Consider the following 27,001-nt stretch of genomic DNA (forward strand, 5'->3'; position numbering starts at 1 on the left):
TAAGGATAGTAGGAAATGAAAAAGAAAGAGCTCAAAAAACAATCACAACAGAAAAATAAGAAAAACCTAGTCCTAGAAGAAAATAAATCCTAAAACAAAAGAAATCCTAAAATCTGGAGCAAGTCCTAGTAGTAGTAGTCCAACTAGATGGCCACCACTACTACTCCTATCACTAGAGTAACCAACAGTTGTGTGTTCAACATCTTTACTAACAGTAAATTGGCAGTACTCCATTATCTACTCATGCAACTTCAACTACAATAACATCCTACAACTACTACAACAACATAAAACTACTATGCATCATCTTCCTATAACTACTCATCTTCAGCAGCAACAACATAAAATTCCTGTTTAGTTAAATTCATGTTAAACATCATTTAGACCAGAGCCCAATCCTTTCCTCTGCTTGTCAGTAGAACTATTGTTTCTTGAACTTATGCAAAAATTGAACATGATATGAAGCATTAATTCCAGAGAGTTTAGCAGCTAAAGTGAGATACAATTCCAAACAATGCAACAGAAAGAAGGAATTACAGCAGATCATTTCAGCACCAAACTAATGGAATGAATTGCAACAGAACATTTTACTGAAAAAGTGGACTATAATGCAATCATTAAACTGAAATGAGCAAGTGACCGAATTGAGAGGATAATCAGCCACATTTAATCGTTATCTAGAACAAAACTAGATAATCAGCCATCAGGAGCGGATGGCTACATGCCAGGGTGCGGCCCCGCGACCAGGGAATGGACAGGGGCGGAGTGAGAGCGGTCTGGTGCGGCCGGGTGACAGCCGGAGGCAAGGTCAGGCAGTGGGCAGCACGGTGCAGCCGAGCGCGGAGCAAGGCCCGACCAAAGCGGAGAGTGGTGCGGCAAAATCGCAGGGGCGGTGCTAGGGTTTGCACGGGAGGGGGGAGGAGAAGGGAGGAATCACCTGGGGAGGGGATGGAGGAATGGAGGAAGACGCCGGCGTTGAAGCTCCGGAAGCGGCTGGGCGTTGAAGCTCCGGTGACACGCGGCGGGCTCCTCCACTCGCCTGTCTCTGTGTCTTGCCCGATCCGTTCAACGCGGGTGCCCTCGAGGCTTGGGAGGGAGGACGTCGAGGGCGCGGGCGCGGGCGATGGGGGGACGGCGAGGGAGGCGGCGCTTGGCTCGAGGAGGGGGCGTTGGGGGCGGTGGTGGTCGGGTGCGGCGGGGGCAGCGAGCACGACTGGGGACGGCAAGCACGGGGGCGTGCAGGAGCGGCGGCGGCGTATGGTTGGGGCGGAGGGGGCAAAGTTAGGTCGAGTGGGGATCTAGCGAGGGAGGGGAATAGGTGGACTGGGGGGGAAGCTTACTAATGGCGCACCCCGCAGAGGTGCGCCATTAGAATGTTTTTTTATTACAGGTCGAGCATCAGGTTATATTCCACCTAACCCAATCCACATCAGAACCCGCCCTCTAGCCCGACTGGTCAGCACGCAGCACACACACCAGGAGGTCCTGGGTTCGATTCCCAGCTCCCCAATATTTTTTTTATGCATTTTAAATGTTGTTTGATATTTAATTGTGTTTAAATATGTTCAAACTTTTTTAAATCATAACAGTAATAATTTTTTTTTAAATATGTTCAAATTTGTTACTTGAAAATATCATCGGCGGCGGCGGTGGAGCGGGGGAGGGTGTGGGGGGTGCCCGTTGGCGGCGGTGGAGCGGGGGAGGGTGCGGGGGGGCGGGTGCTCATCGGCGGCGGTGGAGCGGGGGAGGGTTGCGGTGGGTCGGCGGCGGCGGTGGAGCTAGCGGGGGAGGGTGCGGGTGGGATCGAGATGGAGGGGGATCGAGATCGAGATGGAAGGGGAATCGAGATCGAGATGGAGGGGGATCGAGATCGAGATGGAGGGGGAATCGAGATCGAGATGGAGGGGGATCGAGATCGAGTGTCCTCATGAATTCAAAAAGTGCCCATGAAATTTAAAAATATTCATGATATCAAAAAGTGCCCATGAAATACAATCGAGAAATGAAGACTACGATTTAAATACAATCGATCTTAGCTAGCTATCTGTTCACAATCTTCTTGCCTTTCTTTTTCGCAAATGGAGTTCTTCTATGGAACGGACGTTGTCGGTGTCAAAACCGGCGGATCTCGGGTAGGGGGTCCCGAACTGTGCGTCTAGGCGGATGGTAACAGGAGACAAGGGACACGATGTTTTTACCCAGGTTCGGGCCCTCTCGATGGAGGTAAAACCCTACTCCTGCTTGATTGATATTGATGATATGGGTAGTATAAGAGTGGATCTACCACGAGATCAAGGAGGCTAAACCCTAGAAGCTAGCCTATGGTATGATTGTTGTAATGGTTGTGTGTCCTACAGACTAAAACCCTCCGGTTTATATAGACACCGGAGAGGGCTAGGGTTACACAGAGTCGGTTACAATGGTAGGAGATCTACATATCCGTATCGCCAAGCTTGCCTTCCACGCCAAGGAAAGTCCCATCCGGACACAGGACGAAGTCTACAATCTTGTATCTTCATAGTCTTGGATTCCGGCTGACGGTGATAGTCCGGCTATCCGGACACCCCCTAGTCCAGGACTCCCTCAGTAGCCCCTGAACCAGGCTTCAATGACGATGAGTCCGGCGCGCATATTGTTCGGCATTGCAAGGCGGGTTCCTCCTCTGAATAATTCATAGAAGATTGTGAACACCAGGATAGTGTCCGGCTCTGCAAAATAAATTCCACATTCCACCGTAGAGAGAATAATATGTACACAAGTTCAATCTGCTGACGTATTCTGTGGCATGACGTCACGCCACTACCAAGGCTTTACTTGAATCGTTTTTTATTATACCACCTCAGCGCATTTAGCGAAGCGGTTTCCTTGGCACGTCTTGTCGAAGCAGAGATCGTGTTCCCCTTATTCCGGGGTTCCCATCAATACGGACGTGGGTAACCCAACCATGCCCGTCGCCCCGCCCCCTCTATCGGAGGCGAGTCCCGAACGGTCACGGGGATGGCTCTTGGTATGCTCCCTCTTTATAATGGGACCAAGGCTCGTTTCTTTTCTCCAATCCTCCATCGAATCTTCTCCTCGCCCTGAGTTCCAACACCCAGAGCCCCATATTCGAGTGCTTCGGACCTTCAACAATGTCCGGCTCCGACCTAAAGGGCCGGTGGATGCCCTCCTCCGTCACGGAAAAAGACGTGCTAAAGCTGCGAGAGGCCAAGTACCTGACTTACGAGATTTCGCATAGGTTGCCCGCCGAAGGGCAAGTCATCCCCATCCCCGAGCCCGGCGAGCATGTCGTGTTTGTATCCCACCTCCGTCGGGGTTTAGGCTTCTCGATGGATCCTTTCGTGAGAGGGCTCATGTTTTACTATGGGTTGGAATTCCACGACTTGGCTCCGGAGTCCATCCTCCATATCTCTTCATTCATTGTTGTCTGCGAAGCCTTCCTCCGCAGTACCCCTCACTTCGGCTTGTGGCTTAAGACCTTCGACATGGAGCCGAAGATGATCGAGGGGCGTCAAGCAGAGTGCGGCGGGGCGGTTGTAAGCAGAAGGGCTGACGCTCCATGGCCCGAGGGATCTTTTCAGGAGGAGCTCGGCTTGTGGCAGCAGGAGTGGTTCTACATAACCGCTCCCAGGGGCAGCAGGCAGAAGCCGCCGCCCATCTTCCGCTCGGGCCCTCCACAGCGGCTGATGTCATGGGTCAGCCAAGGGCTCAACTTGGGACCGTCAAAAGACGTGCCCCTACTACAGGGCCGGATTCCAGACCTCCAAGCGAGGGAGATCGATCTGGTCGTGGTGATGCAGGTCATGCTGATCAGGCATCTCCTGCCCTGCAAACGTCGTCCTCTCCGGCTGTGGGAGTTTAATCCGGAGGGACCACGAATTCTCCAACACTTCATGGGTTCGACACCCGTGGAGATGTACAAACTGTTCTTCGGATCACGAGAGGCACGTCCGGAATTGACCGAGGACGCTGGCCTAAGCTGCAATCGCCCGGATACACAAGTAAGTAGCTCGGAGTCCAGACATACCGTTGGCTTGCCTTTCTATGATTCGCCTTTTGACCAATTGCCCTCTAAACAGGAGTGGATAGCGCAAGCAAAGTTGATACGGCGTCCGGCCCCCCTCCCAGAGACCGCGCCAGATCCCGTGCTGGTCAGGATGCTGGAGGTTGCGCCTTCAAAGGAAGGCGAAGGGGAGAACAGAGGAACTACCGTCTCAACCAAGGAGGCTTTTGAGGAAGTGGGGATCGAGAATCCCTCCTTCCAAGGGGAGAAGAGGACCGCCTCCGAAAACCCGGAGGCCAAAGCCCCGAAGCGGGGGTAGAGATCTTCACCAGAGGGTCCTGCGTCCGGAGGGGCTCCGGCCGCACAGTCTCCCCTAAAGATTCAGCCCTCCAGCGAGCCGTAAGTAGAAAAAAGGGAGTTTTGTAATAAGGGACATCCCTATTTGCGCTTCTGAGGATAACTTAAGTTTTTACCTTGTAGTTCGGATCTCCGTCCTTCTCAGATGACCTCGTCTTCGGGGGTACTCCGTCCGGAGATGATGGAGAGCGAGACGCCTCCATCTGCCGCACCATCGGATAGGGCGGACGAGCCTGAAGTGTCATCACGGAGGGTATCCCTGAGTCCGGCAGGGCCGAATAGTTCGGCACCAACTGGTGTGCGGCCGGGGGAGCTGAAGGATCTTCTTGAGAGGGCGTCCATCTCAGGAGGTCACCGTACACTGATGAGTACGGTGATTGAAATAGTTTCATCCACCGAAGGCAGATTGCGTGATGCAGTCCGGAGTTTGCTGGCGGGGTTTGAGGTACGTAAAAATGACATACCCTTTGACAGTTTTACACACAAAGTGCGCCCTGTATAGATAGTAGCCCCTGATACTCGGTAGGGTGTCGAGAACGACAGCATGCCGAGGATCAAAATCCAGGGTGTTGATTTTTGCCTTTCCTATACAGGTGGCGGATAGTTCGGTGGCTAGCCGGACTGATGGAGTTGCCGAACTAAAGCGGCAGCTTGACACTGCGGATGCGGACATAGCACTGGTCAATAAACGACTTGATGAGTCGCAAGGTAGGTTTTTCTCCGTGGTCACCTAGTAGGGGAGCCGAAGCGCACTCCTTACAACATATGTGCTAAATGCAGATGGTGCCGCTGCTGTGGAGAGCCTTTAGGCAGAACTTGCTCAAGCCAAGGAGCAAGCCAGAAGGAGTGAAGCGGCTGCCTCGAGGGCGGCCGAAGAGCTAGAAGCCGAAAGGGCTGCACACTGCCGAAGCAGGGAGGAGATGGCTGAAATGGCCGTTTAATTAAAAGATTCTACCGACCGCAATGAGGTTCTTGAGAAGGAGCGCCTAGCGGAGCAAGAAGACCCGGGGAAGGCCACCGCCGAAGCAAAGGATGCCCGTTCTGCAATGCGGATTATAAAGGAGGAGCTACGCCAGGCCGGAGACATTGTGGATAGCAAGCCCTTTCTGCTGCGCCAAAGGTTTACAGATCCAAAGTATGCTCAGCTTGGCCAGCTGTGGGGGTCCGGAGGATCCTTATATGGATTTAGCGGCGAGTGCGGCAGATGCCGTTGTGCACTTCCATAGTCCGGAGCGTTCACTTCTGCTGACCGATCGGCAGGCTGAGTGGGCTGAGCTGAATAGGCTGTCCGGACTTGCCATGACAGATGTCGTGGCTCATGTCTGGCCGGATAGGCCTAAGCCGAAGAGTTATTTTGGCTTACTGCAGCAATTTCTTGGGGCGGTGCCGCATATCAAGGCGATGAAGCGGTCGGCCTGCATAGAGGGTGCACGGATGGCCCTCACCCGTGTGAAGACACATTGGACAGATGGATGCCACTGCTGTTGCGACCCAGGGTTCGGACAAGAGCCGGTTACCCGCCGAGCACTATTTTGGGGAAGTTCTGCGTGGTGCTCGTGTAATAGAGTCGCAGTGCTCAAAAAATGTCATGTTCAAATGAACGTTTTGGTTTGTAAAACGATGTTTATGATGTTAGCACTTTTTTTGTACTTGTGCGTTCAAGTGTTCAAATATCTCCTGTGCGGCCGTTTATGTATACGTGTGTATAACCTGAAAGATGGCAGTCGTCGGCTTCAGCCCCCACGTACAAGGTGCGGGGGTGTTTGCAGAAATAGCGCATTTTCACACTTAATCCGACGTCTCGGTCCTGTGAAGGAGGTGGTAGCGTAGAAAACGAGGCAACCGGACTATAATGCTTTATCACTTTCACTTAGCCATAGGAGTTCGAGGGTGGGGCTACGATATAGCCCCTAGGGGCACCGCGCTTTCTGAATTCGGGGCACGTATGTGCTTGACCGGGAAACGGTCCTTCGTCAAAGCGGAGGAATTCTAAACATTCCGGTAGTCGATCGAGTGGTTGACCAGTCTCTTGCTGTATCATGACAGTCAGTTTTCGGCTTTCTCTACTGAGGTGCTCGCCCGCCCGAACCGGGGCACAATCGCAGTAGTTCTCCTGGTGCCGCGTTAGCCTATGATACGGAACGTAAGGCAGCAAAACATAGGAGCCGGGCAAACCCAACATTTGACCAAGGACATGATTCGGAGCTGATGCATATAAGGCCTAACTCGAGATGCCGAACACTCCCTAAGGTATTCGGTCTTTACGATAGAGGGCAGAACAATGCCCTAAGCCCCTAGTGTCTAGGTACACGCAAGGTCCTCTGACGCAGCCGATGCTAAAACTTCAGTCTCCTCTCTGGTTATAATGAGAAACCAGGGGATATATAGCAACAAGAGACAGTAAAAAAGGTTTACGTAGGGTCTTAATCTGAAAAGAATCCTGGCAACGGGTCCCTACTCCACGTCTGCGCCTGTGTCTCCATTGTGCTATATCCTGGACGGGTGTAACACGCTGTTCATCTGTAAAAGAGAGGAACTTAGTTTGAAAAGTAATTGTGCAAAAAAAATGAATTAAAAATCGAAATATGAATGAATGAATAAAGCTGAGCTTATATTAGCTCATACGCACAGCCCCTTGTAAAGGGGTGTGCGGCTAGGGAGCCCCTGGCTTATTTATGCCGGACTAGCCGTGTCCGGGGTCTTGAACGACCTTTTAATGAGATGATGCCGCGTGGACCGGGCATTTTAAGTGTAAGAGACGCGTAGTGTGGTATTGCATTAACGCGGACAAAAGCTTCACGTCCCAATAGTGCTTGATGGCTACTTTTGAATGGGGCGACGTGAAAGATTAGCTTTTCGCGTCTGAAGTTGTCGGGTGACCCGAACACAACTTCTAGTAGTAAGGAGCCCGTGCACTTGGTGTAAGGGCCTGGCGTCACTCCTTTGAAGGAAGTGCGGCTATGTCGAATTTTAGTAAGGTCTGTCCCCAACTTGCGAATTGTGTCCGGATATAGCAGGTTTAAATCACTGCCGCCATCCATCAGGACTTGTGTAAATTGTAGTCCTTCGATTATAGGATCCAATATCAGAGCAGCCCATCCTACGTTTCGAATACTTCTGGAATAGTCCAGTGGTCGAAGGTAATTGGTTTTGACATCCAATCTCGAGGTTCCGCTGAGGTGGACCGTGCGACACCTACTTTGGCAAGTGCCGCATTGTTGTTCCGTATTATCACATGAAGTGAGTGTACTGTTTTGACTTCTTGCGGGAAAGTCCTCTGTTTTCCGGCGCTCTGCTGGTGGGGTTCGTCATCATCCTCGCTTGGCGCGTCGAGCCCCTTGTGTTCGGCGTTGAGTCGGCCGGACTGTTTAAAGACCCAACAATCTCGGTGGGTGTGGTTTGCAGGCCTTCTGGAGGTGCTGTGGATTTGACATATCCGATCCAAAATTTTGTTTAAGTTGGATAGCTCTTCACTGTTGTCCTTAAGAGGCAGTGTTTTGTTGTTCGGCCGCGAGCTTTTGAATGCGGCGTTAACCGCCGTATTCTTTGGGCTTTTTTCTTTATTTCGGCGCTGGTCCATTCTGCGCCGTGATTTTCTGTTTCCATCTCTGATCTCAGATGTACTCGGGTCGCTAGTGCTGCATCTTGCTAGCCAGCAGTCTTCCCCCGCGCAAAAGTGGGTCATGAGGCTTGTTAGCACGGCCATTGTTCTCGGCTTCTCTTGGCCGAGGTGTCTGGCGAGCCATTCGTCTCGGACATTATGTTTGAAAGTTGCTAAGGCTTCGGCGTCCGGACAGTCGACTATTTGGTTCTTTTTGGTAAGAAACCTGTTCCAGAATTTGCGCGCTGACTCTCTGGGCTGTTGAGTTATGTGACTTAAATCGTCTACATCCGGAGGTCGGACATAAGTCCCTTGAAAATTTGCTCTAAACACGTCCTCTAGCTCTTCCCAACTTCCAACAGTATTTTCTGGGAGGCTTTTGAGCCAATGCCGAGCTGGCCCTTTGAGCTTGAGGGGTAGATATTTTATGGCGTGGAGATCATCTCCTCTAGGCATGTGTATGTGCAGTATGTAATCCTCAATCCAGACTCCTGGGTCTGTTGTTCCGTGTATGCCTCTATGTTTACGGGTTTGAATCCCGCTGGAAATTCATGATCCAGCACCTCATCGGTGAAACATAGTGGGTGTGCGGTGCCCCTGTATTTAGGCGTGCCATTATCTTCAAACATGCGGCGTGTTGTGTTTCTTCCTAGGGCCCTCTTTTTTGGCCCATAAATGGACTTGACCGGGCCATCTGTTTTACGAGGATCGTGTGTCGTCTTGTGTGCGGCGCCGCTTGTCGCTTTTGGCCTGTCATCTAATCGTCTATCCGGCCAGGCGGCCTCTTTGCTTTTCGACTGTGGGGGCTCTATGGCCTCCTTGTCGAATTCTGGCTGCAGCTTGCGCTTCGGGTAGCTCTTTGTTTGGTGGCTATTGCCATATTTGTCCGCGGTCTTGAGTACTTTGCTCCATCTCATTCTGAGTATGCCTTCCGCTGTTTTGAGCTTCCATTTTTCCTTTTTCAGACTTCTCGCAGTGGCGACAAGTCTTTTGTGAAGGTTCTTATGCTCCGGTAGTGTGTCCGGCGTGAGGTCGTCTAGACTGTTGTTTTTGCCGGGCCTGGATTGATTATCCGGTTCGTCCTGTTCGGATGGTTGCTTGGTTGCATGTTCGTCGTCCACTGGTGTGCCCTGCTCCATTGATGGGTCATTAGGAGTGCTTTTTTGTCGAGGCGGGACTTAGGGCGGCGTCTGCGTCGCCGATTTGGTTGTTTGTCGGCTGAATTATCCTTTGCCGCGTCCCGTTGTTCCTCGTTATCGCTTCCTTTTGGGGTGTCCACCATATATACATCATGGGTTGGGGTGGTCTTCCAGTGCTCGGTAGGCGCTGGTTCTTGGTAGTCTCCAGCATCGTCGTCCATACCGTCGATGTCTTCGGAGTCGTAATCTAGCATGCCGGTTAGATCGTCGACAGTGGCTACAAAATGGGTGGTGGGTGGGCTTTGAATTTCTTCGTCGTCCGCATCCCAACCATCCTGACCGCATTCCGGCCAGGGTTCTCCTGATAACGAGAGATGCTTTACCGAATTTAGGATGTCGCCAAAGGGTGAGTGCTGAAAGATGTCCGCGGCGGTGAACTCCATGATCGGCGCCCAATCGGATTTGATTGGCCGGGGCGCAGGAGGTTCGGAGTCCGGCAAGGAGTCCGGCGCCTCGGAGTCACGAGCTTTATAAGGGACAAGGTCAGTATTCGGCTCCATCGCCGTAGAAGTTGCAGCTTCCGAGGTGGTGTCCAGCCACCTGTCCTCGATCTGCGCGGTCTGCTCCGGACTATGGGTCAGAGCGGACTCGTGTGCGGCCTCCAGGGCACTGTCCGGCGGTAGAGCTAAATCATGCCCCTCGTGACAGTGCGGCACGCTCAGCTGTGGCTCGAACCCATCAAAGATCAAATCTCCGCGGATGTCAGCCGTGAAGTTTAATCTTCCAAATCTGACCTGATGGCCAGGGGCGTAGCTTTCGATCTGCTCCAGATGGCCAGGTGAATTGGCCCGCAGTGCGAAGCCGCCGAATACGAAGATCTGTCCGGGGAGAAAAGTCTCACCCTGGACGGTGTTGTTGTTGATTGAAGAAGCCATCAAGACTATCGGTGACGACACAGAGGAACTCTCAATGAAAGCACCAATGTCGGTGTAAAAACCGGCAGATCTCGGGTAGGGGTTCCCGAACTGTGCGTCTAGGCGGATGGTAACAGGAGCCAAGGGACACGATGTTTTTACCCAGGTTCGGGCCCTCTCGATGGAGGTAAAACCCTACTCCTGCTTGATTGATATTGATGATATGGGTAGTACAAGAGTGGATCTACCACGAGATCAAGGAGGCTAAACCCTAGAAGCTAGCCTATGGTATGATTGTTGTAATGGTTGTGTGTCCTATGGACTAAAACCCTCCGGTTTATATAGACACCGGAGAGGGCTAGGGTTACACAGAGTCGGTTACAATGGTAGGAGATCTACATATCCGTATCGCCAAGCTTGCCTTCCACGCCAAGGAAAGTCCCATCCGGACACGGGACGAAGTCTTCAATCTTGTATCTTCATTGAGGGAGTCCTGGACTAGGGGGTGTCCGGACAGCCAGACTATCATTGTCCGCCGGACTCCAAGACTACGAAGATACAAGATTGAAGACTCCGGCTCGTGTCCGAATGGTACTTTCCTTGGCATGGAAGGCAAGCTTGGCGATACGGATATGTAGATCTCCTACCATTGTAACCGACTCTGTGTAACCCTAGCCCTCTCCGGTGTCTATATAAACCGGAGGGCTTTAGTCCGTAGGACAACATACATTACAACAATCATACCATAGGCTAGCTTCTAGGGTTTAGCCTCCTTGATCTCGTGGTAGATCTACTCTTGTACTACCCATATCATCAATATTAATCAAGCAGGACGTAGGGTTTACCTCCATCGAGAGGGCCCGAACCTGGGTAAAAACATCGTGTCCCTCGTCTCATGTTACCATCCGCCTAGACGCACAGTTTGGGACCCCCTACCCGAGATCTGCCGGCTTTGACACCGACATTGGTGCTTTCATTGAGAGTTCCTCTGTGCCGTCCCCGATAGGCTTGATGGCATCTTCAACCTGCAACGCTGTCCAGGGTGAGACTTTTCTCCCCGGACAGATCTTCATATTCGGCGGCTTCGCCCTGCGGGCCAATTCGCTTGGCCATCTGGAGCAGATCGAAAGCTATGCCCCTGGCCGTCAGGTCAGATTTGGAAGCTTAAACTTCACGGCCGATGTCCGCGGAGACTTGATCCTCGATGGACTCGAGCCACAGCCAAGCGCGCCGCATTGTGACGATGGGCATGATCTAGCTCTGCCGCCGAACAGTGCCTTGGTGGCCGCACACGGATCCGCTTCGGCCATTAGCCCGGAGCCGATCGCCCAGATCGAGGGTCGGTGGATAGACGCCGCCCTGGGGGCTCCAACATCCACGGCGATGGAGCCAAACACTAATCTTGTCCCCTGCGAAGCTCGTGATTCCGAGGCGCCGGACTCCTCGCCGGACTCCGAACCTCCCGCGCCCCTACCAATCGATCCGGATTGGGCGCCGGTTAGGGAATTCACCGCCGCGGACATCTTCCAATGCTCGCCTTTTGGCGATATCTTGAATTCACTAAAGCATCTCTCGTTATCAGGAGAGTCCTGGCCGGACTATGGCCAGGATGGTTGGGATACGGATGACGAAGAAATTCAGAGCCCACCCACCACCCACTTTGTAGCCACTGTCGACGATCTAACCGACATGCTAGACTACGACTCCGAAGACATCGACGCTATGGACGACGATGCCGGAGACGAACAGGAACCAGCGCCCACAGGACACTGGAAGGCCACCTCGTCATATGACATATACATGGTGGATACCCCAAAAGATGGGGACAGTGAAGAAACAGCGGAGGCAGATCCCTTAAAGAAACAGCCCAAGCGCCGGCGTCAGCGGCGCCGCTCTAAATCTCGCCACATCAAGAATGGAGATTCCGGCACAGGAGACAATAATACTCCAGAGAGTGCCGAAGACAATCCCCTCCAGCAAGACTCAGCGCAGGAGGATGCAGAAGTAAGCCCTCATGAGGGGGCAGCAGATGAAGAGGTTGAGGATCATAATTATATGCCTCCCTCCGAAGATGAAGCAAGCCTCAATGATGACGAATTCGTCGTACGCGAGGATCCCGTCGAACAAGAGTGCTTCAAGCGCAGGCTTATCGCCACAGCAAACAGCCTAAAGAAAAAGCAGCAGCAGCTTCAAGCTGATCAGGACCTGCTGGCCGATCGATGGACCGAGGTCCTCGCGGCCGAAGAGTATAAACTCGAACGTCCCTCCAAAAGTTACCCAAAACGCAAGCTGCTCCCCCGATTAGAGGAGGAAGCATACGTACCTCCATCACCAGCGCACGATATGGCTGACCGACCACCCCGTGGTCATGACAGAGAGGCATCCAGGCCCCCAGCCAAGACCATACCCCGGCATCGCTCCAAAAGTACGAAGCCAAGAAGGAACGCGCCGAACTTGCGAGACATATTGGAGGACAAAGCAAGGCAATCCAGATCCATCTATGGATCACGTGGGCGCCCTACGACCCACAACGAATACCGTCGTGCCGGATACAATAACCCCAGCCGGGCCGAACACAGCAGACAGCGCTCTCTCGAGCTGCGTCGCGATATCGCTGAATACAGGGGCGCCGCACACCCACTATGTTTCACTGACGAGGTGCTGGACCATGAATTCCCAGCAGGATTTAAACCCATAAACATAGAAGCCTACGATGGAACAACAGACCCTGGAGTTTGGATAGAAGATTATATACTACATATACATATGGCCAGAGGAGATGATCCACGCCATAAAATACCTACCCCTCAAGCTCAAAGGGACAGCCCGTCATTGGCTTAAAAGCCTCCCAGAAAATACTGTTGGAAGTTGGGAAGAGCTCGAGGACGCGTTTAGAGCAAAATTTCAAGGGACTTATGTCCGCCCTCCAGATGCAGATGATCTAATTCATATAAATCAACAGCCCGGAGAGTCAGCGCGGAAATTCTGGAACAGGTTCCTTACCAAAAAGAACCAAATAGTCGACTGTCCGGACGCCGAAGCCTTAGCAGCTTTCAAGCACAATGTCCTAGACGAATGGCTCGCCAGGCACCTCGGTCAAGAGAAACCGAGGACAATGTCCGCACTAACAAGCCTCATGACGCGCTTCTGTGCGGGCGAGGATAGCTGGTTAGCACGATGCAGCACCAGCGACCCAAGTACATCAGAGATAAGAGATGGAAACGGAAAATCACGGCGCAGAAAAGAGCAGCGCCGGAATAAAGAGAAAAGCCCAAAGAGCGCGGCAGTCAACGCCGGATTCAAAAGCTCGCGGCCCAATAATAAAACACAGCCTCTTAAGGATGACAGTGACGAATTGTCCAGCTTAAATAAAATTTTGGGTCGGATATGTCAAATCCACAGTACCCCCGGAAGGCCTGCAAACCACACCCACAGGGATTGTTGGGTTTTTAAACAGTCCGGCCGACTAAATGCCGAACACAAGGGGCTCGACGCGTCAAGCAAAGAAGATAAACCCCACCAGCAGAGCACCGGAAAACAAAAGACTTTCCCACAAGGGGTCAAAGCAGTAAACTCACTTCATGTGATAATACGGAAAAATAGTGTGGCACTTTCTAAAAAGAGCTTCGCGCGGTCCAACCCAGCAGACCGTAGAGATTGGATATCAAAACCAATCACTTTCGACCACCTGGACTATTCCAGAAGCGTTCGAAATGCGGGACGGACTCCCCTGATATTGAATCCCATAATAGACGGATTGCAATTTACTAACGTCCTAATGGACGGAGGCAGTGACTTAAACCTGCTATATTCAAACACAATCCGTAGGATGGGGATAGACCCTACCAAAATTCGACACAGCCGCACTTCCTTCAAAGGAGTGACGCCAGGCCATTACGCCAAGTGCACAGGCTCCATATTACTAGAAGTCGTGTTCGGATCGCCGAACAATTCTCGACGCGAAAAATTAATTTTTCACATCGTCCCATTTGAAAGTGAATATCAAGCACTCTTGGGACGAAAGGCTTTTGTCCGCTTCAACGCCATACCGCATTACGCGTCTCTTACACTCAAGATGCCCGGACCGCGTGGCGTAATTTTAGTGTGAGGGTCACTTAAAGACCCCGGACTTGGATAGACGAATCCGGCGTCAGTAGGCTAGGGGCTCCCTAGCCGCATACCCCTTCACAGGGGGCTGCGCGCACAAATAACCGCGGGTTCATACAAACCCCGCTTTAATTATTTATATTTCTAATATTTTTCGCACGAATTGTTTTTTAAACTAAACGTTCCTCTCTTTTTACAGATGAACAACGTGCATACCCGTCCAGGATAACGGCGCAACGGAGACACAGGCGCAGACGTGCAGTAGGGACCCGTTGTGAGGATTCTTTTCAGATTAAGACCCTGCGTAGACCTTTTTTACTGTCTCTTGTTGTTATTCTCCCTTGGTTTCTTCCTATAGCCAAAGTGGAGCCTGACGCTTTGACATCGGCCGCGTCAGAAGACCATGCCCGTACCTGGACACTAGGGGCTTAGGGCATCATTATGCCCATTATTATAAAGACCGAACACCTTAGGGAGTGTTTGGCGTCTCGAGTTAGGCATTATATGCATCAGCTCCGAATCATGTCTTTGGTCAAATGTTGGGTTTTCCCGGCTCCTGTGTTTTGCTGCCTTACGTTCCGTATCATCGGCTAACGCGGCACCAGGAGAACTACTGCGATTGTGCCCCAGTTCGGCTGGGCAAGCACCTCAGTAGAGAAAGCCGAAAACTGACTTTCATGATACATCGAGAGACTGGTCAGCCACTCGATCGACTATCGGAATGTTTAGAATTCCCCGCTTTGATGAACGGCCGTTTCCCGGTCAGGCACACGCGCTCCGACTTCGGAGAAGGGCGATGCCACCAGGGGCTATATCGTAGCCCCACCCTCGAGCTCCACGCGCTAAGTGAAAGTGATAAAGCATTATAGTCCGGATTGCCTCGTTCGCTACGCTACCACCTCCTTATAACAGGACCGAGACGTCGGATTAAGTGTGAAAACGCGCTATTTTTGCGAACACCCCAGCACCTTGTGTGTGGGGGCTGAAGCCGAAGACTGCCATCTTTCAAGTTATACACAAGTATACGTAAACGGCCGCACAGGAGAAGTTTTACTACTTGGACGCACAAGTATAAAAAGCAGTTATAACATAATCATCGACTTACAAGCTAATGCGTTCATTTGAACGTTACATTCTTCGAGCACTGCGACTCTATGACACGAGCGCCACGCATAACTTCCCCGAAATAGTGCTCGGCAGGGAGCCGGTTTTCATCCGAACCTGGGCAGCAACAGCGGTGGCGTCCATCTCTGGACAATGCGCCTTCACACGGGCAAGAGCCATCCGCGCGCCCTCTATGCAGGCCGACCGCTTCATCTCCTTTATACGCGGCACCGCTCCAAGGAATTGCTGTAGTAAGCCAAAGTAGCTCGTCGCCTTGGACCTCTCTGGCCAGACATGGGCCACGATGTTAGTCATGGCACGTCCGGACAATCTATTTAGCTCGGCCCATTCGGCCAACCGGTCTGTCAATAGAAGTGGGCGATCCGGACTGTGGAATTGAGACCAATACAGCTCTTCCCTCTCGTGATCCTTCTGGCTCCGGAAGTGCTTAATGGCATCAGCCGCACTTGCAGCTAAGTCCATATACGGATCCTCCGGACTCCACAGCCGCTCAAATTGAGCATACTTTCCATCCATAAACCGGCGACGCAGCAGAAAAGGCTTGCCAGCCACGATCTCTCCGGCCTGGCGCAGTTCCTCCTTCATAGCCCGCATTGCAGAGCGGGCATCCTTGGCTTCGGCGGTGGCCTTCTTCAGGTCTTCCTGCTCCGATAAGCGCTGCTTTTCAAGAGCCTCATTGCGGTCGGCAGCATCCTTTACTTTTATGGCCAATTCGGCCACCTCGGCCCTGCTTAGGCAGTGCGCAGCCTTTTCGGCTTTCAACTCCTCGGCCGCCCTCGAGGCAGCCGTTTCACTCCTTCGGGCTTGCTCCTTAGCTCGAGCAAGTTCGGCCCGAAGGCCCTCCACAGCAGCAGCATCGTCTGTACAAACAGCATATAATTTATCAGAGGAGGGCTTCGACCCCCTTAATAAAGCGACTGCGGAGAACTCTTTTACCTTGCGACTCATCAAGTCGCCTGTTGACAAGTGCGATGTCCGCATCTGCCAATTCAAATTGCCGATTTAACTCGGCAAACTCACTAGTCCGGCTAGCCCCCGGACTATCCGCCACCTGCATAGGAACGACGGAATTCATTCCTTTAGATTTCGATCCTCGGTACGCTGTCGTTTCCGACAACCTACCGAGTCTCAGGGGCTACTATCTATACAGGGCGCATTTTTTATATGCAAAACTGTTAAAAGACAAAGGGGTGCGTCATTCTCGCATACCTCAAATCCCGCCAGCAAACTCATGGCAGAATTACGCAATTCGCTCTTAGCGGACGAAATCCTTCCAATCACCATACGCATTAACGCGCGGTGATCTTCTGAAATGGACGCCCTCTCAAGCAGATTCTTCAGTTCTCCCGGCCGGACACTAATAGGTGCCGAACTCTCTGGCCCCTCCGGACTCGGGGATACCCTCCGTGATGACACTTCGGGTTCGCCTGCCTCATCTGGCGGCGCTGCGGACGGAGGCGTATCGCTCTCCATCGTCTCCGGAAGAAGGTCCCCCGAAGATGAACTCATCTGAGAAGGCTGCAGATCCGAACTGCAATATAAATATTTCGGTTATCTACAGAAGCACAAATGAAGGTATTTCCTTACTAATTAACTCCCTCTTTCATACTCACGGCTCGCTGGAGGGCCGATCCTTTGATGATGATTGTGCGTCCGGATTCTTTCCGGGCGCCGGACCCCCCGAGGAAGATCTCTTCCCACGCTTAGGGGCTTTGGCCTCCGGATCTTCGGAGGCGGTCCTCTTCTCCCCCTGAAGGGAGGGGTTCTTGCTTCCTCCCTCTTCAGTTGCCCCTTTGGGCGAAATATTAGCTCCTCTATTTTCCCCGTCGCCCCCTTCTGTGGGCGCAACCTCCAACATTCTGACCAGCACGGGCTCCTGTGCGGTCTCTGGGAGGGGGGCCGGACACCTTATCAGCCTTGATCGCGCCACCCATTCCTGTAAAGAACAAATGGTCAGGAGGCGAACTCTAGAAAGGCACATAAACAGAATGTCCGGACTCTGAGCTACTTACCTGAGTATCCGGGCGATCGCGGCTTAGACCTGCATCCTCGGCTAAATCCGGACACGCCACCTGCGGTCCGAAGAACAACTTGTACATCTCCACGGGTGTCGCACCCATGAAGTGTTGGAGAATCCGAGGTCCCTCCGGGTTGAACTCCCATAGACGGAGAGGACGGCGTTTGCAGGGCAGAAGATGCCTGATTAGCATAACCTGCATCACCTTGATCAGGTCGATCTCCCTCGCTTGGAGATCTCGAATCCGGCCCTGCAGTGAAGGCACGTCTTCGGACGGCCCCCAATTGAGCCCTTGGTTGACCCACGACATCAGTTGGCGTGGAGGTCCCGGGCGGAATAAGGGCGGCGGCTTTTGCCTGCTGCCCCTTGGAGTGGTGATATAGAACCACTCCTGCTGCCACGGTCCAAGTTCCTCTTGGAAGGAACCCTCCGGCCACGGGGCATCGACCTTTTTGCTTATGGTCGCCCCGCCGCACTCCGCTTGACGCCCCCCGATCATCTTCGGCTCCACCTTGAAGGTCTTCAGCCATAAGCCGAAGTGGGGAATGACGCGGAGGAAGGCTTCGCAGACGATAATGAATGCGGAGATATGGAGGATGGACTCCGGAGCCAAGTCGTGAAAGTCCAGCCCGTAGTAGAACAGGAGCCCTCTCACGAAGGGATCCGTCGGGAAGCCTAAACCCCGACGGAGATGGGATACGAAAACGACGTATTCACCGGGCTCGGGGGCTGGCACAGCCTGCCCTTGGGCAGGCAACCTGTGCGAAACCTCGTAGGCCAGGTACTTGGCCTCGCGCAACTTCAATATGTCTTCCTCCGTGACAGAGGAGGACATCCACCGGCCCTGGAGGTCGGAGCCGGACATGATTAAGGATCCGAAGCGCTCGAATCTGAGGCTCTGGGTGTTGGAACTGGGAGCGGGGAAGAGATTCGATGCGAGATTGAAGAACAATGGCGAGCCTTGGTCCTCTTATAAAGGGGAAAAAATACCAAGGGCCATCTCCGTGACCGTTTGGGATTCCCCTTCGATAGAGGAGGCGTGGCGACGGGAGCGGTTGGGTTACCCACGCATGTATTGATGAGAATCCCGGAATAAGGGGAACACGATCTCTGCTTCGACAAGACGTGCCAAGGAAACCGCTTCGCTAAACATGCTGAGGTGGTATAGTAATTCAAACAAAGGCCTGGTGGCGGTGTGATGTCACGCCGCATAATACGTCAGCAGATTGAACAAAGTGTACATTTTATTCTCTCTACGGTGGAATGTGGAATTTATATTGCAGAGCCGGACACTATCCTGGTGTTCATGATCTTCTCTGGATTATTCAAGGGAGGAACCCGCCTTGCAATGCCGAACATTATGCACGCCGGACTTATCGTCATTGAAGACTGGTTCAGGGGCTACTGAGGGAGTCCTGGACTAGGGGGTGTCTGGACAGCCGGACTATCATTGTCCGCCGGACTCCAAGACTACGAAGATACAAGATTGAAGACTCCGGCTCGTGTCCGGATGGTACTTTCCTTAGCGTGGAAGGCAAGCTTGGCGATACGGATATGTAGATCTCCTACCATTGTAACCGACTCTGTGTAACCCTAGCCCTCTCTGGTGTCTATATAAACCGGAGGCCTTTAGTCCATAGGACAACATACATTACAACAATCATACCATAGGCTAGCTTCTAGGGTTTAGCCTCCTTGATCTCGTGGTAGATCTACTCTTGTACTACCCATATCATCAATATTAATCAAGCAGGACGTAGGGTTTTACCTCCATCGAGAGGGCCCGAACCTGGGTAAAAACATCGTGTCCCTCGTCTCCTGTTACCATCCGCCTAGACGCACAGTTCGGGACCCCCTACCCGAGATCCGCCAGTTTTAACACCGACATTCATAGTCTTGGAGTCCGGCTGACGATGATAGTCCGGCTATCCGGACACCCCTAGTCCAGGACTCCCTCAGACGTCCTTTAGGTAGGGTGGTCCTGCTTCTTCTTGTGGTGTGTGCTGCTACTTCATCGTCGTCGTCATGTTCGATCTTTGGGTCGCCGTACTTGTCGAAGTCTTGCTCATTGGCTACTCCATCCATTCCGATGATCTTTCTTTTGCCTCTCCTCACGACAACACGACTAGGCTTTGACGAGTCGGTAATGAAGAAGCATTGGTCCACTTGGGAAGCCAGTACCCATGGCTCATTTTTCGCGGTGATGTTTGCGCCCACGGTCTTGGATTTGGCTTCGGGTATAACCATGGTGGTGAAATACCGGTCTTCTTTTAGGACGCTCTTGGCCCATCTGACAGAGAACATCGGGACCTTCTCTCCAGCGTAGCTCAGCTCCCAGATCTCCTTGATCCTTCCGTAGTATCTGTCCTTGTCGTTACCGGTGTAGGATTCCATCATTACCCCGGAGTTCTGATAACCATCGCTCTTCACGTCCTTGTTCTCGGTGTAGAATGTGTAGCCGTTTATATCGTACGCCTCATATGTCATCAGGTTGTGCTCGGCGCCCTGTCGCAAGGCGAATATGAGTTGTTCTTCCGCGGAAGAATCCTCATGTAAAGGGTACTACAGAAGCTTCTGCTTGAACCATCGTGTGAAACATGAGTTGTGCTCTTTGATTATATCTCCGTCCGTCCTCTGTTGGCCTCGGTCATTGTACATCTTCTCAATAAAGGTTTTGTGCTCAACCACCCAAGGATCGACCACGTCTATGTGTTGTAGCGCGACTAGGTTTGCTCTTTCAAAGTTGGCGAGTCGACCCTTGAAGTCGACATGCATTTCGCGGCGACCCTCACGGTGACCCCATCCAGCGAGCCTGCCTAGGTGCCTGTTGACGGGAAGACCAACAGGGTTCCCGATGCCTAGATAATTCATGCAGTAGGATATGCACTCTTCGGTCAGAAAGCCCTAGCTATACTTCCCTCTGGACATGACATCTTGTGAACGTATCCTTTGATGACACCATTCATCCTTTCGAACGACATCATGCTGTGCAGGAACGTTGGCCCAAGTTGGATGATATCCTCCACGATATGGACCAACAGATGCACCATAACATCAAGGAATGCGGGTAGGAAGTACATCTGAAGCTCGCATAGTATCACCACGATCTCTTCCTGTAGCCTTCTGAGTTGCCTCACGCCAATCGACTTCCGAGAGATGACGTCGAAAAAGTTGCATAGGCCAAATAGCGTTTCACGGACGTGCGCGTCCATGATCCCACGGATTGCAACTGGAAGTATCTGCGTCATCAGCACGTGACAGTCGTGAGACTTCATCCCACTGAACTTCTGCTTTGCTGAGTCTAGGTATCTGCTTATCTTCCCCGCATAACCGTAAAGAAGTTTTACTCCTACGAGGCAGGTGAAAAACTGCTCGATCTCCTCCTGACATAGAGTGAAGCATGCGGGAGGGTAGTCATTTCCGGTCTTCTTGGCCTTTTTGCCTTTGCGAGGAGTTTCTATGTCCTGGTTCGCCTCATCATCATCATCATCATCGTTAGCGTGAAGCTCCTGCCTGATGCCCATTGATTTCAAGTCTTCCCTTGCTTTCGGCCCATCTTTGGTCCTCTCTGGCATGTTGAGCAGGATACCAAGCAGACTCTCGCACACGTTCTTCGTGATATGCATGGCATCAAGGTTGTGAGGCACATGGTGGATCTTCCAGTACGGCAAGTCCCAGAAAACAGACCTCGTTTTCCATACCTTCAGCAGCGGCTCTGGCGCCTTTCGCTTCTTTCCCGGCTCTAGCGCCTTTTGCTTCTTTCCCGGCAGTGGGCAATCTTTCCAATTTTTCTACAACTCGTCTATTTCCTCGCCGCTCCTCGTACGTGGGCGTTTTCGGGGTTCGGTTTCACCATCGAACAGATCCTTGCATTTCCTCCACGGGTCATCATTGCGAAGCCACCTTCGATGTCCCATGAACACGGTTTTCGAAGACCCGGGATCTCTATCTAGCTAGCGATACATTGTGTCATCGATGCACCTTACGCATCCAGAAAATCCATGGACTACCTGCCCCGTGAGATATCCGTAGCCGAGATAGTCGTGCACCATCGTGAGCAGTGCGGCTCTCATAGGGAAATATTCTTTCTCTGCGGCATCCCACGTATTGGCTGGCATTTTCCACAGCGTGTCTAGCTCCTCTTTCAGTAGCCCCAGATATAGATTGATGTCATTCCCTGGTTGTTTCGGCCCTTCAATTAGCATACTCATGTAAATGTACTTCCGCTTCATGCACAACCAGGGGGGAAGGTTGTACATCCACACAAACACAGGCCAGGTGCTATGTGTGCTTCTCTGACTGCCAAACGGATTGACTCCATCGGTGCTCGCGCCTAGCAAGATGTTCCTTGGATCCTTCCCAAATTCTGGGTATTCGAAGTTCAACGCTTGCCACTGGCTCGCATCCTTAGGGTGACTCAACATCTTGTCTTTTTTATTTATCTCCGTATCATTTCCGTCATCTTCCCGCTTCTTCTCCTCCCTATCCGTGTGCCAACACAGGAGCTTTGCTACCTTAGGGTCCGCGAAATACCGCTGCAGACGAGGAGTGATCGGAAAGTACCACACTGATTTTTGAGGAGCTTTCTTCCTCTTCTTGTATCAAGTGACCCCGCACGCCGGACATATGGTAGACTCCGTGTGCTCGTCCAGATAAATGATGCAATTGTTCATGCACACATGGTATTTCACGTGCGGTAAATCCAGAGGACACACGATTTTCTTCGCCTCCTCGAAACTGGTCGGGCACTTGTTCCCCTTGGGAAGACGTTCGTGCCAGAATGACATGTTCTCGTCGAAGCATGCGTCAGTCATTTTGTGTTTTACCTTCATCTCCAGAGCCATGAGCGTTACTTTCAGGCGGGTATCCTCGGGCTTGCATCCTTCATGCAATGGAGTAACCGCGTCTATCTCCAGTTGATCCAGCTTGGCTTTCTCTCGGGCGGCAGCTCTTGCATTATCCGTCTGCTTGAGAAGAAGCTCTTGAATATGAGGGTCCTGCACCCAGCCTCCATCGTCGTCTGCTCCGGCATCTCCATTTTCATGATCATGCCCTTTGTCTTGATCTTCCTCATCATCATGTACGACATCTTCTAGATGATGACTGTGTACAGCATCACCGTCGTGATCATGTCCTGGAGATTCTTCGTCTTCTCGCCCGCCCTTGCCACGGTGGTTGTCTTGTTGCCCTTCCTCATTTCTTGCCCGGCCCCCATGGACGACTTCATAGTCATCTTCATCACCATGCCACCGATAGCCATCCATGAAACTACGCAAGAGCAGGTGGTCCCGCACCTGCCCGGAATCCGGGTTCGCAATAAGGCTCTTCAGCTTGCATCTTCGACACGGACATCTTATCTCCGTCTCGTTCTTTTGAAGCATCCCGGCCTTCGTGGAGCTCAAAAACCTATGCACGATGCCTTCGGTCATCGTGCGGACCATGGTCGCCTGCGGGGTAGAGCAAAACGATATTTTAGAACCAAGAAAAAATTTGGCATGACCTTCCCTAAAAATAGGACCAAAAAGAATGCATAGTGCCAAAATTCTCGCCGAAATGGAAATGAATCAACATTCCGGCAAAATATTGGCAACTATCGCATTTCAAATACCAGTACCTGCAAACACAAACATATATGCAACACCACAAACACATGCAACACCAGAAACATACATAGATCTTGCTAGGCCACAAAAAGTGCATGTGCACGTTGTTGGAGCGATCTAGGGAGAAAAAGAGTAGATCTACATCATGAAGATAGCTTTCCCCTTACTTACCTATCAAAAAAGGTAATTTCACCACTTAATTTTGATGAATCAATGGTGCAAATGAGCTGAGGAGGAGGAGGCAGCCGAAAGCTTGGAGAAGGAAGTGGAGGGAATGAAGTGGGGAAAGTGAGTGGTTAGGTGTGGCTGTCCAAAATATCTTGTTGGGATCCAAGGTTACTAATGGCGCACCACCTGCAAATGCGCCATTAGTAACCCTGGTTACTAATGGCGCACCTGCAAGTGGTGCACCATTAGTAGTTTTGCAAAAAAGTAAAAAAATATATATACTAATGGCGCACCGTGTAGTAGTGCGCCATTACTAGTTTAAACTAGTAATGGCGCACTATGACACGGTGCGCCAGTAGTAGTTTTGCAAAAAAAAAGAATAAAAAAATAATATAGTACTGGCGCACTCTGTGGCTGGTGCGCCATTACTAGTTAGAACTAGTAATGGCGCACTTCGGTCGGATGCGCCATTAGTATGTATGGAAAAATGAAAAAAAAATTATCACTAGTGGCACACCTTTTGTCTGGTGCACCATTAGTGTCTTCCACACTAATGGCGCATCACCAAATGGTGCGCCATTAGTATATAGTAGTGGCGCACTACTTCTCTGGTGCGCCATTAGTGTCCATCCCATCTATAGCCCTTTTCCTAGTAGTGCAGTCTGCGCGCCCCCAAGCCCGCCGATCCTTGTTGGGCCCCGGTGATGGAGTTCAACGCGGCGGACATTTTTCAGCACTCGCCCTTTGGCGACATGCTGGACTTATTGAAGTCTCCCTCCTTGTCAGGAGACTCCGGGCCGAACTATGTCCGGCTCGAGTGGGAAGCAGACAACGACGGAATTCGTTGCCCACCGACCACCCACTTCATTGCCACGATCGATGATCTAACCGACGTGCTTGACTTCGACTCCGAAGACATCGACGGTATGGACGACGATGTAGGAGAATCACAGGAGCCACCGCTCACCGGGCGGTGGACGGCCACCTCTTCATATGATATATATATATGGTGGACACTCTGAAGGAAACTAATGGCGACGAGGCAACGGAGGACAACCCCTCAGGAAGAAAGGCACAACATGTGCGTTATCGGTACCACTCCAAACCCCGCCACACCAAAAACGGCCCCGGAAATGAGAGCAGTCCGGACGGTGCCAAAAAGGAATACAACCCGAGTCAGCCTACACTTAAGCAGGCCGGACCAATGATGACGGGATACTGGGAGAGGGACAATCACACACCCCCCTCCGACGACGAGGCAAGCCTCGGCAACGACGAATTCGGCGTACCAGAGGACCAAGTGTAACAAGTTCGCTTCAAGCGACAGCTCATGGCTACAGCAAGGAGCTTGCAAAAGAAGCAAGAGCAGCTCACAGCTGACCAAGATGCACTAGAGGATAGATGAACCAAGATACTGGCTGCCGAAAAATACGAACTCGAGAGCCCCAATAAAGGGCACATACGGCACAACTGGCTACCTCAACTCGAGTAGGAAAACCACGGGCACGCACGCAGATGCCCACGCATCACTAGGTCCAAGGCAGCAAGCAGCAGATACGAAGAGGCACCCTCAGACCTCAGCATAAAGGTCATACACATCAAGACAAGGAAGTTGGTGCCAAGTCTGGCAACGCTTAGTCCGACAAATAGGCAAAGAGCAGCACAAGCCTACTCGACCGAAGAGACACGCTGGATCAGCCGGGTGAAATTCACGGTACCCCGGGAAGGACAGCAAAGCATACCAATAGAGAATGGAGGATTCTCAAAACAAAGCGGCTGGTCGTACACCGGAAGCAATAAAAGCAAGATGCCTCGTCAAGACCCCCCCCCCAGAGCGTAACAGTACGGACGACCGCCCAGGATCACCTAAACCACGGCAAGTTAATTGTAGCGCCTCTAGACCTAGTAATCCGGGGGCTCCATAACACACAAAGCCCACAAGGGTATGACGTCACGAAAAACATCTCCTAAAAGATGTAAGGCGCAAAGGCCAAGTTCTGTTGGCCCACCACTCTAAACGGTTGCCTTCGGACCATCGAAAAATGCTATGCCAAAGAATAAATCCTCGGCACCTTCCCATACAATAGCTTACCGTATGCTAACGGGAAAAACCACGTCAACTAGATTCTACGTGGTAAATTACCCAGGCCAACCATCCGGAAATCCACTTAGGAGTCCGTACTACCTCACAGTCTAACGACTGGGCACACCACGGTCCGATTAGGGACCCTGGGAGCAACAACAAGAGGACACCTAGCTGTCTTCAAGCATTTCGCATTTGCAAACTAATGATTGACGCAGAACAGAACTGGCGGCATGGAATTATCCCGGACACACAAAGGAAGGAACATGCAGGTAGAAGGCAGTTCAGATTCATTCTCCACCCGCTCATAGCCTCCTCCAGTCCGGCCATAATAGGTTCCGCCAAACAACACCTCTTTCCATACATCATACTAATATGCATAGACATAAAATTCTACTACAACGCGTAAATAGAAATTACCGGCTGTCGTTTATCGCCGACGCCTCTTTGCCGAAAATGAAATCCACGCTCCGCGTTTGCCTGGTTGCACCAGGGGCTCCATAATACGGCAAGCAAGTCCGACCACCTTTTCGGTCGTTCGGCACCCCGAACTTATAGCACTATATGCATCTGCTCCGAATCATGTCTTGGGTCATTGGTTGGGTTTGCCCGGCTCCCATGTTTTGGTACCTTACGTTCTGTTCTATCGGCTAAGGTAGCGCTGGGAGAACTACTGCGATTGTGTCCCGGTTCAGCCGGACGAGCACCTCAGTACAGAAAGCCGAAAACCGACTGTCATGATGAAGCGAGATCAGGTCCGCTGTTCGAGAGGTCATAAAATCCTTAAAGATTTATTCCGCATAACACCATCATAAATGCTAAGTGCGACGGATCGGTCTTCTGATCAGGCGCCAATAGAGCCCCTAGTTCGGCCTTCCGAACACTAGGGGCTGCGCCGACCATACTCAAATTCCTATGGCTAAGTGAGAGTAATAAAGCCCTATAGTCCGATTGCCTGGTTTGCAAAAAGATACACCGCCTTAAAAGGACCCAACTATGGGATAAAGAGCGTTCAGATATATCCCGAACACCCCTGTATCCTTTTTATGAGGGGGCAGAAGCCGACGACTGGCCAACTCCTAGAATTTACATACAATAAACAGCCGCACAGGAAGAACATATGTTCAAATAAAACAGGCAATATATAACAAACATTCCATTAGCCCATATTACAACAAGTGGCATCGATGCCCTCAGGGAAATATGATGTCTTTAGTACACTTGTCCGCCACAAGGCGGGCCCCTTTCATCACACCTTCATAATATCGCTCGGGCTTGCGGTGTTCCTTACCCTCCAGTGGTCCCTCAGTGATCAGCTTTTCCGCGTCAAGCCTCCCCCAATGCACTTTCGCATGGGCAAACACCATACGCGCGCCTTCTATGTAGACTGATCGCTTGATAGCTTCTAGCCGAGGAAAGGCGCCCACGATTCGCTTGACGAGTGCGAAGTAGCTGCTTGGAATCGGATCTGCAGGCCACAGCCGGACAACTAAGTCCTTCATGGCTAGTTCGCCACCTGGCGCAGTTCGATCAGCTGTTTCATCTGATCGATAAATGGCACCGGATAGTTCGGCGCCAGATACTGTGACCAGAAATCCCTCTCGGCAGTTTTCTTCTCCTCAGTGCGATAGAATTGAGCAGCATCTGATATGCTGTGAGGAAGATCCGCAAAAGCCCCTGGAAAAATAAGAATTCAGCCTGCCGCTTGGATTCTTCACATTCTAACATACACGAAGCTATGAATACAGAACGGCTTACCAGCCGCCACTTTTTGGGCCTCCTGAAGGTCCCACGCAGCACCTCGGGCTTCTTCCCGAGCACCTTCTGCATCCTCGAGAGCTTGGGCGAGCTCGAATTCTTTCCCTTCTAGACTCTGCTCCAAGC

The sequence above is a fragment of the Triticum aestivum genome, chromosome 3B, assembly GCF_018294505.1.
Source record: "Triticum aestivum cultivar Chinese Spring chromosome 3B, IWGSC CS RefSeq v2.1, whole genome shotgun sequence".
NCBI lineage: Eukaryota > Viridiplantae > Streptophyta > Magnoliopsida > Poales > Poaceae > Triticum > Triticum aestivum.